This window comes from Triticum urartu, chromosome 3A (assembly GCF_056163025.1).
Source record: "Triticum urartu cultivar PI428250 chromosome 3A, HENAU_Tu73, whole genome shotgun sequence".
In the NCBI taxonomy this organism is placed as follows: Eukaryota; Viridiplantae; Streptophyta; class Magnoliopsida; order Poales; family Poaceae; genus Triticum; species Triticum urartu.
This window is the reverse complement of record NC_141875.1, coordinates 280,306,917-280,320,980: the sequence shown is the minus strand read 5'-3', so window position 1 is coordinate 280,320,980 and position 14,064 is coordinate 280,306,917.

Here is a 14,064-nt window from a genome sequence, read left to right as displayed (position 1 = left end):
CAGGAACCACATCCTTCCACCCCGATGGCGCCCAAGGCTCCATGTCGCCATGGCCTTTGCTAGTGTTATGTTGTTGCTCCACACGCCCCTGCTAGCTGCTTCGACTCTCTGCCCGAGCTCCGTTTTTCGTCATGGACGTGGGGTAGCTGTTGAACCTTGCCATGGTTCTGTTCAACACCGCAAGTCCGACGCCAAGACCACCTCAAGTTCGGCTACACAAAAACGCCAAGTACCCCTATGAACCGTGTACGACTACCGGCGCCGAAGTCCGCGAGTACCACTACTTTGCGATGTACATTTACACCAAGACTGGACCGACAAGTACCGCGAGAACATTTGTACCTCTACCGTCGCCGTGGATCCGACAAGTACCCCTACAACAAGTGTACCTCTACCTCGTCTTCGGAATCGCTAAGAACGTCAAGTACCCCTTCGAGATGACGGGACCGGAAAGTCCGAAGACCCCAAGTACCACGACATCGATGACATGAACGTCTATGGAATTTGTGCAACGATGAACATGTACCACTACCATCGCCGAGATCGCGAGAACCTCTACCGCCGACCCTAGAGAGTACGAGAATGGCTACTTCCTCTACTTTGACCCGAACGAGTACTGTTCCGCTCACACGCTTCGAAGGTATAACCCTGAGACAACTGCCCGTGAACGAATGCATGTGTGATGTATGAGATGCTCGTGCTTGCTCCGTGCTCGAATTGTCGGTGCACGTTGCCCCTCTTTTGCCTTGTCACCATCATCAACTCGTGGGACACCCGGTAACCGGGATCACCCCACCATCTCCAGTTATTCTGCTCCCGCCACAACACCTTTTGCACCGGTATCTCTGTGAGCTACCGGAACCGATATGTTACCGTGGCATCATTTTCGGATTCGTTGGCGTGGCACCCCTTTCGTTTCCACCATGGTGACAAATGCTTCATAATAATGATCTTGTCAACTTTTCTTAAAATTGCATAAAACTTGAGCATGTTATTCGCATCATGATAATAACATTTAAATGTTTAAAAATTGTTGTTGCACTAAATTACTAAGGCATATGGGGATTTATCGGATTTGTTGTTTGTTATATCCGGCCCCATTTAAATTGTTTAGATAGTATAGTTTTGTTATGCCCCACCTCTTGCCATGTTAACCAACATTTAATATGGTTGAGTACTTAAACGGGAGAGAACTAAATAATCGACGTGGTGTCTCGTCAATATGCAACTCGTCGCATATTGAGCTCCACTTAATTTGTAGGGTTGCTTGTGCACTTTACCATACCATGCCTCATTAAACCGGACATGCATCATACTTGATTGTGCATCATGCCATGTTTATGTGATGGTTGTTTACTATGTTGTTTGCTTCTTTCCGGTGTGCTTCTTCGGGTTGTTTCCCATAACGTCGCGTTTGTGAGGACCCGTTCGTCTACGTCCATTTGTCTTCTTCATGGACTCGTTCTTCTTCCTTGCGGGATTTCAGGCAAGATGATCATACCCTCGAAATCACTACTATCTTTCCTATGCTAGTTTGCTCGCTCTTTGCTATGCCAATGCTATGATTCCTACCTTTTGCTTGTCATCCTCCCAATTGCCATGTCAAACCTCTAACCCACCATGTCCTAGCAAACCGTTGATTGGCTATGTTACCGCTTTGCTCAGCCCCTCTTATAGCGTTGTTAGTTGCAGGTGAAGATTGAAGTTTGTTCCTTGTTGGAACATGGAGATGTTGTTCCTTGTTGGAACATTTCTTACTTGTTGGGATATCACAATATATCTTATTTAATTAATGCATCTATATACTTGGTAAAGGGTGGAAGGCTCGGCCTTATGCCTGGTGTTTTGTTCCACTCTTGCCGCCCTAGTTTCCGTCATATCGGTGTTATGTTCCCGGATTTTGTGTTCCTTACACGGTTGGGCTATAATGGGAACCCCTTGACAGTTCGCCTTAAGTAAAGCTCTTCCAGCAATGCCCAACATTGGTTTTACCATTTGCCACCTAGCCTTTTCTTTACCTTGGGTTCTGCAGACTCAAGGGTCATCATTATTTTAACCCCCCCGGGCCAGTGCTCCTCTGAGTGTTGGTCCAACTTGTCAGCCGCCGGTGGCCACCAGGGGCAACTCTTGGCTGGCCTACCGGAAGTTTGGACGATCCGGTGTGCCCTGAGAAAGAGATATGTGCAGCTCCTATCGGGATTTGTCGGCACATTCGGGCGGTGTTGCTGGTTTAGTTTTACCCTGTCGAAATGTCTTGTTGTACCGGGATACCGAGTCTGATCGGAATGTCTCGGGTGGAGGTCTATTCCTTCATTGACCGTGAGAGCTTGTGATGGGCTAAGTTGGGACACCCTGCAGGGATTTGAACTTTCGAAAGCCGTGCCCGCGGTTATGGGCAGATGGAACCTGAAGATTGACCTTAATTAAAATGAATCAATCGCATGTGTAACCGTGATGGTCTCTTTCCGGCGTAGTCCGGGAAGTGAACACGGTTGTTGGAGTTATGCTTGGCGTAGGTTGCTATAGGATCACTTCTTGATCATAGATTTCTCGATCGTGCTTTGCCTTCTCTTCTCGCTCTCTTTTGCGTATGTTAGCCACCATATATGCTAGTCGCTTGCTGCAGCTCTACCTCATACCTTTACCTTACCTATGAGCTTAAATAGTCTTGATCGCGAGGGTGCGAGATTGCTGAGTCCCTGTGGCTCACAGATACTTCCAAAACCAGCTTGCAGGTGCCAATGAGACCATGCAGATGACGCAACCAAGCTCAGGAGGAGCTCGATGAAGATCTTGGCCCTTGTGATGTTTCCTTCTAGTTGATCAGTAGTGGAGCCCAGTTGGGGTCGATCGGGGGCCTTTGTCACATTCGGGGTTCTTCTTTTATTTTGGTTCCGTAGTCGGACCTTGAGTGTATTTGGATGATGTAATGTTTTATTCATGTATTTGTGTGAAGTGGCGATTGTAAGCCAACTATGTATCTCTTTCCCTTATGTATTACATGGGTTGTGTAAAGATTACCTCACTTGCGACATATGCCTTCAATGCGATTATGTCTCTAAGTCGTGCCTCGACACGTGGGAGCTATAGTCGCATCGAGGGTGTTACAAGTTGGTATCAGAGCCTTCCCCGACCTTAGGAGCCCCATTGCTTGATCGTTTTTAGCAGCCGAGTTGTGTCTAGAAAAAATGTTCGAGTCATTTAGGAATTTTATATCGGAGAGTTTAGGAATTCTTTTACTTCCCAGTCTCCTCATCGCTCTGGTAAGGCATCCTGACGTAGAGTTTTGACTCTTCTCTTCTCAAATTTCACTAAATTTTTTTTAGGATCATGCGAGTATCTTGGAATCGTTCCGATGGTTTTATGATGAGAACATTGTCTTGGTGCCTCCTGTCAGGGGTTTAGTGGAAGTGTCCCGGGGAGTTGAGCTCTGAGGTGTTGTCGTCATAATTTTATCGTTGCAATTCTGGAATACCTGAGTTTAGTACACCGACATCAAAAATCTCTTTTATGCAGTTCGTTGGTGAGATAACCTCGACGCCACCAAGTACTGGGGCGGGAGTTCAGGAGTATTGCCATAACTTGTATAACGGATGCTTTTCGAAGGTTGAGGTAGATGATTTCCGAAGGTTTCTTGGTTATGTGTTGAAGGATGGATACAGCTGGATGTAGGATTTGCTAGATTTGGGTGAGATATTATGCTTCCCCTGTATCCCCAACACCTGATTGCATAACCGGAAAGGTTCGGGAGTTTATAAGTGGGAATTCAAGTAGCTCTTATGATATCTTTTCGACAGATGTATGATATGAAATTGGGGTTCGACGTCTAGTGGTCCGCCTATTCACGGTCGGTTTTACAGTGGTCTCGTTGTGTCTTAAAGAGTCCTTGGCTATGCCGACTCGGGGACGCTTCGTATGTCATGTGCACTGCCTTGTACATGATGGTGCTGTACGATCGAGCCCTAGTAGGCCCCACCACGAAAACTTCGGACGAAATCTCTATCATATGTTTGTTCCAGATTATTCTGCAAGCCAATCCTTTGTTTTGTTTTGAGTTGTGGTATTCGAGTTGCTTCGAAGTCAAATGTTGATTCCATGCCTTCCCTAAGCGGTGGTCTCATATTCCTATGTCAATACTAATCCTTCTCGATCATCGAGTTTGTCATGTCAATCCTTTTTAACCGGTGTGCTTCTCTTCTAGTGGATCCGACCATTTCAACTTCCGCAAGATCAATTATCAGTTCTTCTCAACGGTGTTTGTTTCATCCGTCTCCAAGTTGCTTTTGTTTTCCCTCCCACCCACCCTTTTTCTTCAACGATTCAGATTTCTTATACAAGTATCCTTTTATTGATGGGAAATCTCTCCATTCTTTTCCGTCAATGCTCTTATCGGGTGATTCTCATGAAGATTCTAACGGAGCTTCAAGTTCGTCACTCTTCACTCGTTTTCTTCTCCGGTGGATTCAAATCAAGCTTTGGTGTTGATCATAGCCTTTTTTTCATCGTTTCAAATACCTTCTCATGCCGGTGCACCTCATAATCTTTCACCGCTCGCTATTCTATTGTTCCGGAGTGCTCAAGATATCTCAGAAGGCTCGTCTTTTCATTCAAGATCAGTTGAACCTATTTCGAGGTTGTTATCTCATTCAAGTCATTTAATTCAACCGGTGCAATCTATCTTTTAAATCGTTCTACGGTGTATCTTTTCAGTGGGCCCTAACGCACAGGTCTTTTCCCAGGATCTTACCTGACTCTTCTTATTCTCCCTGAGTTATTCTCAAATCTTCTAAAGTTTGACGTAAGAATGAATTATCATCAGTCAAATGTCCTTTTCCAAGATCTTTCAAATTCATTTCATTGTTGTTTCAACTTTTATATTCTTCTTTATTCCGGTGCCTCAATAAGTCTTGGTGGTTTTCTCATCGTCTTTCTCAACGTTTGAAGACCGAAGAAGAGTTTCTCTTTAATCTTGCTCTATTCTCTTCAAGATTCGTGATTCTAGCTTGTTGCCATCCTCTCGTAATTGTTTTGATCGTGAGAATTCTTTTCAACCTTCCGGAGCAATTTAAGAGTCTTCTCAGTTTGTTATCCGGAGTCAATCAAGTCAGGTTTATTCATTCTCAGCTTTCAGTTATCAGTCTCCGATCTTACCGGTGCAGCGTTCAAGTGATCTCTAATCGGTCCATGATCTATTATATTCACTTGTATCTAAATTCTCTCAAGCATCTTTGTCCATTTGATAATTCTTCTTGGTGATTCGTTATCTTTTATTCGTTCTTTTTCAATCCTTACGGTGGTCCGTTTAAGATTTCTCTTCCTTCTTTATCATACCAATTCATTCGTTGTTTCGATCCTACCGGTGGTTCGTTGAAGACTTTCTCAAGTTTGCGCTATATCTCTCTTAATCCTTTCTACGAGAATAAGTAGTATGCCAAATCCGTTGCTTGTCAGCAATTAAATTGTTGAAGGATAAGCATAACATAATTCTTATTCTTGTTCATTCAAGTGATTAATTCCTTATTCTGGAGGTTCACCAAATTCTCGGTTTCTATTGTTTCATCTTTTCTTTTCCGGAGTTCCAAGCTCTCTCAAATATATCATCTCGAAGGTCCATCTAATCATTGCAAGTCTTCACCTTGTGTTTCCATCTTCTCTTGCCTTCCGTTTGAGCATTCTTTTGTTTACCGGAGTTCTTCACGGAAGTTCTACATGATGGTTCATATATGATTTAATTCATTCTCGAAGTGTTCATCGCCTTTCTTTTCTAAGAAGCTCAAGTTTTCTTCATCTTGCTATCCGGAGTGCAATTCTTTCTTTCGTATCATTAGAGGTGGTATTATGTCATTCTTGATAATTTGAGTTCATGTTTCATGTTCCACATGTTGTTAAGAATGAGGTATTTTAAATCCATCAATCTCTTCTTTGGAGTATCTTGGGTTATATTTCACCTAAAGCCTTCCCTAAGGATTGTTGCTATCTATGGTGCTTATAAAGGATCCAATTTCTTCATTTATCCTCCCGGTGAATAAGTTTCTCGTCTCCTTGTTGTTATCAATCTAATATATCGTTTCTGTTGGTGGCAGAATTTCACCTCATAGTTTTGAGATGTTCTCCATAAGCCCACTACAACCTTGTTCTTTTCGTTGTTGGTTTTCCAACAACTCCGCGTGACCCTTCTCTTTAAGATGCTTTTCAGGTGGAAGATGTTGTTTTCTTCTCCGTTATTTTGTTCCGTCGATACTACTTCTATTCTTTCGTTCTGGAGGCATTGTGTTGTTGTTCTCTTCAACCATCTTCTTGTTTTGTCAAGATCATGTTCCTTTCATGATTGTCCATTTAACCGGAGTGTCGTGCCCGCTGCTCAAGTTCTTCCATTTTATCAAGTCTTGTATCACTTTTCAATCGAAGTGCTGCCCGAAGTTGTTCTTCCTTGTTCCTCTTTTCTAACGGAGTGTTCTCAACTTCGTTCATCTCCATTACATTCTTTCTTTCATTTTGTTCAACTTCTCAAGGTTCGTGGTTTCACTCGTTTGTCAAAGAAGCAACTTAATTTTACCTCTTCTCTTTCTCTTCCATTTTTCCCTCCGGTGCCATCCTAGATCTCGGGACGAGATCCTCTCGTAGTGCTGGAGTGTTGTAACGCCCCAAGACCGGAGCTTCAGATGCCTTCCAGGGTTTCTGGGTTTCGTTGTGTGTTTTGTTTCGTCTGTTGCATTCATCTTTGCATCGTGTGCATTGCATCATGTCATCATGCCATCATGTCATTTCTTTTCTTAACTCAACTAATTAAACCGTATGGATCTTCGATCCATTTAAACCGAGGGAATTCACATGGTGATTCTCTTTACAACATATCCTCTCGATATTTAGAGAGGTATAGTAATTATTCCATTTATTTGGAATTAACCATAACACACTTGGAAATATACCATGCCTTTATTATCTCAATTCTTGGTCTTCAAACTTTGCCCATAAATTCTTTCGTCATTTTCCGGAGCTCCACCAAAAATCCAAACATTTTTGGACCTTCCTAACCCTCACTTCCTATTCGAACCATTTGAATTCAAATCAAATGAGTGTGAATTTTAAACTTTGAAAAATGGCCACTCCATTTTTCTTGGATCATAGACATTTTTGCGAGTCCGGAAATATTATCCCCATGCCCAGATTCCACCCTTTCCTCCTCTTTCTTTTCTTTCTCTATTCTATTTTGTTTTTAAATGGAAAAGGAGAGTTTAAGAGATGAGAGAGGGAGTGGAGAGCCCAGCGTCCCTGCCAGCTCTACCAGGCCGGACAACCAGCGCCCTCCACTGCTTCGGCCCATTTTCCTAAGGCCCAGTCTCTTTTCCTAACCCTAGCCTTCCTGAGCCCGTTCCCTCGATGCCCATCCCTCTCCCTCTCGATCTCTCCCAGCGCCGCTAGGGAGACCGCTGCCCCTCTCCTCTCCCGATCCCATCTCCTCCTCGCTTCCCTTCCGCAGCCACCCTTCTCCCACGATCCCCTCCCTCTCCTCTCGATCTCGCACCTGCAACCGATGCCCTCGCGCACCCTAGCTATCCTCCTGCACCCTTGTGCTCGCGAGCAGGGAACCCCGAGGACGTGAGCCGCCCTCCTCTACCAACCTGCGCCGCCCCCTTCCTCTTCAGGCGGCCATGGAGCCCCGCCGCCGGCGCCCCGCAGCCGCCGCCGCTCTGCCGCCATGCTGCGCCCCACCTCCATGGTCATCGCTCCCCTGCCGAACCTCACGGTGACCCGCATCTTGTCCGGTGGCTCCGGCGTGCCTACGCCACGTCAAGCGCCCAGCAGGAGCCTCGCGCCGCTCGCTCCCTTCGTCATCTGCATTGCCAGAGTTCGCCGGAGCCCCAACATCGATCCCCAGCGTCGTCACCTTCCTGCCTCCATGGCCGGCCTCTCCGAGGGCTTAGCAGGAACCGCATCCTTCCACCCCGATGGCGCCCAAGGCTCCATGTCGCCATGGCCTTTGCTAGTGTTATGTTGTTGCTCCACACGCCCCTGCTAGCTGCTTCGACTCTCTGCCCGAGCCCCGTTTTTCATCATGGACGTGGGGTAGCTGTTGAACCTCGCCATGGTTCTGTTCAACGCCGCAAGTCCGACGCCAAGACCACCTCAAGTTCGGCTACACGAAAACGCCAAGTACCCCTACGAACCGTGTACGACTACCGGCGCCGAAGTCCGCAAGTACCACTATGTTTGCGATGTACATCTACACCAAGACTGGACCGACAAGTACCGCGAGAACATTTGTACCTCTACCATCGCCGTGGATCCGACAAGTACCCCTATAACAAGTGTACCTCTACCTCGTCTTCGGAATCGCTAAGAACGTCAAGTACCCCTTCGAGATGACGGGACCGGAAAGTCCGAAGACCCCAAGTACCACGACATCGATGACATGAACGTCTACGGAATTTGTGCAACGATGAACATGTACCACTAAGATCGCCGAGATCGTGAGAACCTCTACCGCCGACCCTAGAGTGTACGAGAATGGCTACTTCCTCTACTTTGCACCGAACGAGTACTGTTCCGCTCGCACGCTTCGAAGGTATAACCCCGAGACGACTGCCCGTGAACGAATGCATGTGTGATGTATGAGATGCTCGTGCTTGCTCCGTGCTCGAATTGTCGGTGCACGTTGCCCCTCTTTTGCCTCGTCACCATCATCAACTCGTGGGACACCCGGTAACCGGGATCACCCCACCATCTCTAGTTATTCTGCTCCCGCCACACCACCTTTTGCACCGGTATCTCCGTGAGCTATCGGAACCGATATGTTACCGTGGCATCATTTTCGGATTCGTTGGCGTGGCACCCCTTTCATTTCTGCCATGGTGACAAATGCTTCATAATAATGATCTTGTCAACTTTTCTTAAAATTGCATAAAACTTGAGCATGTTATTCGCATCATGATAATAACATTTAAATGTTTAAAAATTGTTGTTGCACTAAATTACTAAGGCATATGGGGATTTATCGGATTTGTTGTTTGTTATATCCGGCCCCATTTAAATTGTTTAGATAGTATAGTTTTGTTATGCCCCACCTCTTTCCATGTTAACCAACATTTAATATGGTTGAGTACTTAAACGGGAGAGAACTAAATAATCGACATGGTGTCTCGTCAATATGCAACTCTTTGCATATTGAGCTCCACTTAATTTGTAGGGTTGCTTGTGCACTTTACCATGCCATGCCTCATTAAACCGGACATGCATCATACTTGATTGTGCATCATGCCATGTTTATGTGATGGTTGTTTACTATGTTGTTTGCTTCTTTCCGGTGTGCTTCTTTGGGTTGTTTCCGATAACGTCGCGTTTGTGAGGACCCGTTCGTCTACGTCCGTTTGTCTTCTTCATGGACTCGTTCTTCTTCCTTGCGGGATTTCAGGCAAGATGATCATACCCTCGAAATCACTACTATCTTTGCTATGCTAGTTTGCTCGCTCTTTGCTATGCCAATGCTACGATGCCTACCTTTTGCTTGTCAGCCTCCCAATTGCCATGTCAAACCTCTAACCCACCATGTCCTAGCAAACCGTTGATTGGCTATGTTACCGCTTTGCTCAGCCCCTCTTATAGCGTTGTTAGTTGCAGGTGAAGATTGAAGTTTGTTCCTTGTTGGAACATGGAGATGTTGTTCCTTGTTGGAACATTTCTTACTTGTTGGGATATCACAATATATCTTATTTAATTAATGCATCTATATACTTGGTAAAGGGTGGAAGTCTCGGCCTTATGCCTGGTGTTTTGTTCCACTCTTGCCACCCTAGTTTCCGTCATATCGGTGTTATGTTCCCGGATTTCGCGTTCCTTATGCGGTTGGGCTATAATGGGAACCCCTTGACAGTTCGCCTTAAGTAAAGCTCTTCCAGCAACGCCCAACATTGGTTTTACCATTTGCCACCTAGCCTTTTCTTTCCCTTGGGTTCTGCAGACTCAAGGGTCATCATTATTTTAACCCCCCAGGGCCAGTGCTCCTCTGAGTGTTGGTCCAACTTGTCAGCCGCCGGTGGCCACCAGGGGCAACTCTGGGCTGGCCTACCGGAAGTTTGGACGATCCGGTGTGCCCTGAGAAAGAGATATGTGCAGCTCCTATCGGGATTTGTCGGCACATTCGGGCGGTGTTGCTGGTTTAGTTTTACCCTGTCAAAATGTCTTGTTGTACCGGGATACCGAGTCTGATCGGAATGTCTCGGGTGGAGGTCTATTCCGTCATTGACCGTGAGAGCTTATGATGGGCTAAGTTGGGACACCCTGCAGGGAGTTGAACTTTCGAAAGCCGTGCTCGCAGTTATGGGCAGATGGGAATTTGTTAACGTACGGTTGTAGAAAACCTGAAGATTGACCTTAATTAAAATGAATCAATCACGTGTGTAACCGTGATGGTCTCTTTCCGGCGGAGTCCAGGAAGTGAACGCGGTTGTTGGAGTTATGCTTGGCGTAGGTTGCTATAGGATCACTTCTTGATCATAGATTTCTCGATCGTGCTTTGCCTTCTCTTCTCGCTCTCTTTTGCGTATGTTAGCCACCATATATGCTAGTCGCTTGCTGCAGCTCTACCTCATACCTTTACCTTTACCTATGAGCTTAAATAGTCTTGATCGCGAGGGTGCGAGATTGCTGAGTCCCTGTGGCTCACAGATACTTCCAAAACCAGCTTGCAGGTGCCGATGAGACCATGCAGATGACGCAACCAAGCTCAGGAGGAGCTCGATGAAGATCTTGGCCCTTGTGTTGTTTCGTTCTAGTTGATCAGTAGTGGAGCCCAGTTGGGGTCGATGGGGGGCCTTTGTCGCATTTGGGGTTCTTCTTTTATTTTGGTTCCGTAGTCGGACCTTGAGTGTATTTGGATGATGTAATGTTTTATTCATGTATTTGTGTGAAGTGGCGATTGTAAGCCAACTATGTATCTCTTTCCCTTATGTATTACATGGGTTGTTTAAAGATTACCTCACTTGCGACATATGCCTTCAATGCGATTATGTCTCTAAGTTGTGCCTCGACACATGGGAGCTATAGTCGCATCGAGGGTGTTACACTGGGTGTCCTGAGTTGCGGTTCAGGACTGGGTGTCCAGGACTGTGTGTCCTAAGGTTTAAATACCTAGCCGCTCCAACCAGACGTACAGTTGTCATAGCAACTGGAACTGGTCCAACAAATCATTGTCTTCAACGAGTCACTGGTTTCATCTTCACTTCCTTTTACTTACTGTTACTCATTGTGAAGTCATTACATGTTTGCTCTATCTTTTGTCTTTACAACGTGAATGTATGATCTGTTTGGCTTCATAATATCTTCCTACCTGATCCTTATTACACTGCAACTATTTGTCACTGTGCTTTCACTCTATTGAATACTTTCATGGCTTGCCTAGTGTAGTCTACCTTCCGCTGCATAGTAATAGGCATATCTCTCCTGTTTGTCTTCATAACTTCCACGTTTTGAAGACTTTCATAAAAATCGCCTATTCATCCCCTCTAGTCGATATAACGCACTTTCATACGCGCATGCTCCTAGGGGGATAGATTGGTACTAAAAGACCATCGCTCGTCCCCGACCGCCACTCGTAAGGAAGACAATCAATAAATAAATCATGCTCCGACTTCACCATACGTGCATGCTACGGGAATCACAAACTTTAACACAAGTATCTCTCAAATCCACAACTACTCAACTAGCATGACTCTAATATCACCATCTTCATATCTCAAAACAATCATCAAGTATCAAACTTCTCATAGTATTCAATGCACTCTATATGAAAGTTTTTATTATATCCCTCTTGGATGCCTATCATATTAGGACTAAATTCATTACCAAAGAAAACTACCATGCTGTTTAGAGACTCTCAAAATGATATAAGTGAAGCACGAGAGTTCATCTATTTCTTCAAAATGAAACCACTGTCGTGCTCTAAAAGGATATAAGTGAAGCACTAGAGGAAATGACAAATTACTCCGAAAGATATAATTGAAGATCAATGAGTAGTCGAATAATTATGCAACTATGTGAAGACTCTCTAACATTTAATAATTTGGGACCTTGGTATTTTATTCAAACAGCAAGCAAAACAAAATAAAATAAAATTACGCTCCAAGCAAAACACATATCATGTGGTGAATAAAAATATAGCTCAAAGTAAAGTTACCGATGAACAAAGGCGAAAGAGGGGATGCCTTCCAGGGCATCCCAAAGCTTAGGATCTTGGTTGTCCTTGAATATTACCTTGGGGTGCCTTGGGCATCCCCAATCTTAGGCTCTTGCCACTCCTTATTCCATAGTCCATCGAATCTTTACCCAAAACTTGAAAACTTCACAACACAAAACTCAACAGAAAACTTGTAAGCTCCGTTGGTATAAGAAAATAAATCACCACTTAGGTACGGTTGTGAACTCATTCTAAATTCATATTTGTGTAATAACTACTGTATTCCAACTTCTCTATGGTTCAAACCCTCCGATACTACTCATAGATTCATCAAAATAAGCAAACAACACATAGAAAACAGAATTTTTGAAAAACAGAACAACCTGTAGTAATCTGTATCAAGCGTATACTTCTGGAACTCAAAAAATTCTGAAATAAATTAGTGGACGTGAGAAATTTGTCTATTAATCATCTGCAAAAAGAATCAACTTAATAGCACTCTCCAGTAAAAAAATGGTAGCTAATCTCGTGAGCGCTAAAGTTTCTGTTTTTTACAGCAAGATCACAAAAGACTTCACCCAAGTCTTCCCAAAGGTTCTACTTGGCACAAACACTAATTAAAACATAAAAAACACAATCATAACAGAATATAGATTAATTATTTATTACTAAACAGGAGCAAAAAGCAAAGAGCAAAAATAAACTTGGGTTGCCTCCCAACAAGCTCTATCATTTAACGCCCCTAGCTAGGCATGATGATTTCAATGATGGTCACATAAAAGATAAAAATTGAAACATAAAGAGAGCATCATGAAGAATATAACTAGCACATTTAAGCCTAACCCACTTCCTATGCATAGGGATTTTGTGAGCAAACAACTTGTGGGAACAAGAATTAACTTGCATAGGAAGGTAAAACAAGCATAACTTCAAAACTTTAAGCACATAGAGAGGAAACTTGGTATTATTGCAATTCCTACAAGCATACATTCCTCCCTCATAATAATTTTTAGTAGAATCATGAATGAATTCAACAATATAAGTATCACATAAAGAAATCTTTTCATGATCTACAAGCATAGAAATTTTACTACTCACCACATAAGAAAATTTATTCTCATTAATAGTAGTGGGAGCAAACTCAACAAAATAACTATCATGTGAAGCATAATCCAATTGAAAGTTAAAATCACAATGACAAGTTTCATGGATATCATTATTCTTTATAGCATACATGTCATCACAATGATCATCATAGATAGAAACTTTGTTCTCATAATCAATTGGAACGTCTTCCGAAATAGTGGATTCATCACTAAATAAAGTCATGACCTCTCCAAATCCACTTTCATCAATATAATAATCATAAATAGGAGGCATGCTATTATCATAATAAATTTTCTCATCAAAACTTAGGGGAAAAAAATAACATCTTCATCAAACATACCATCCCCAAGCTTGTGGCTTTGCATATCATTAGTATCATGGATATTCAAAGAATTCATACTAAAAACATTGCAATCATGCTCATCATCCAAAGATTTAGTGCCAAACATTCTAATGCATTCTTCTTCTAACACTTTGGCATGATGTAACACCCCGAGAATCTTGCTACAGTAATCTCCCCCTAATGGTGGCCATGTCATCATGATTACTATGCAGCTTGCCACCTGTCCAAAATCCAAAGCCATTTTCAAATTTGAAATTAAGTCAAGTAAATTATTTCTTCGAATAGTAAAATTAAAATGTTCACACTATTCTATAAATCCCCTTGATCATCGCCATGGTGAAACCAACTTCATTCGGCTCTCAGTTAAATCCCTTGGAAATTAATAAGTGCCCCAACAACACTTAGCCACCGAGCCCCACTTGCCTCGCCGACGCCTCCAGGA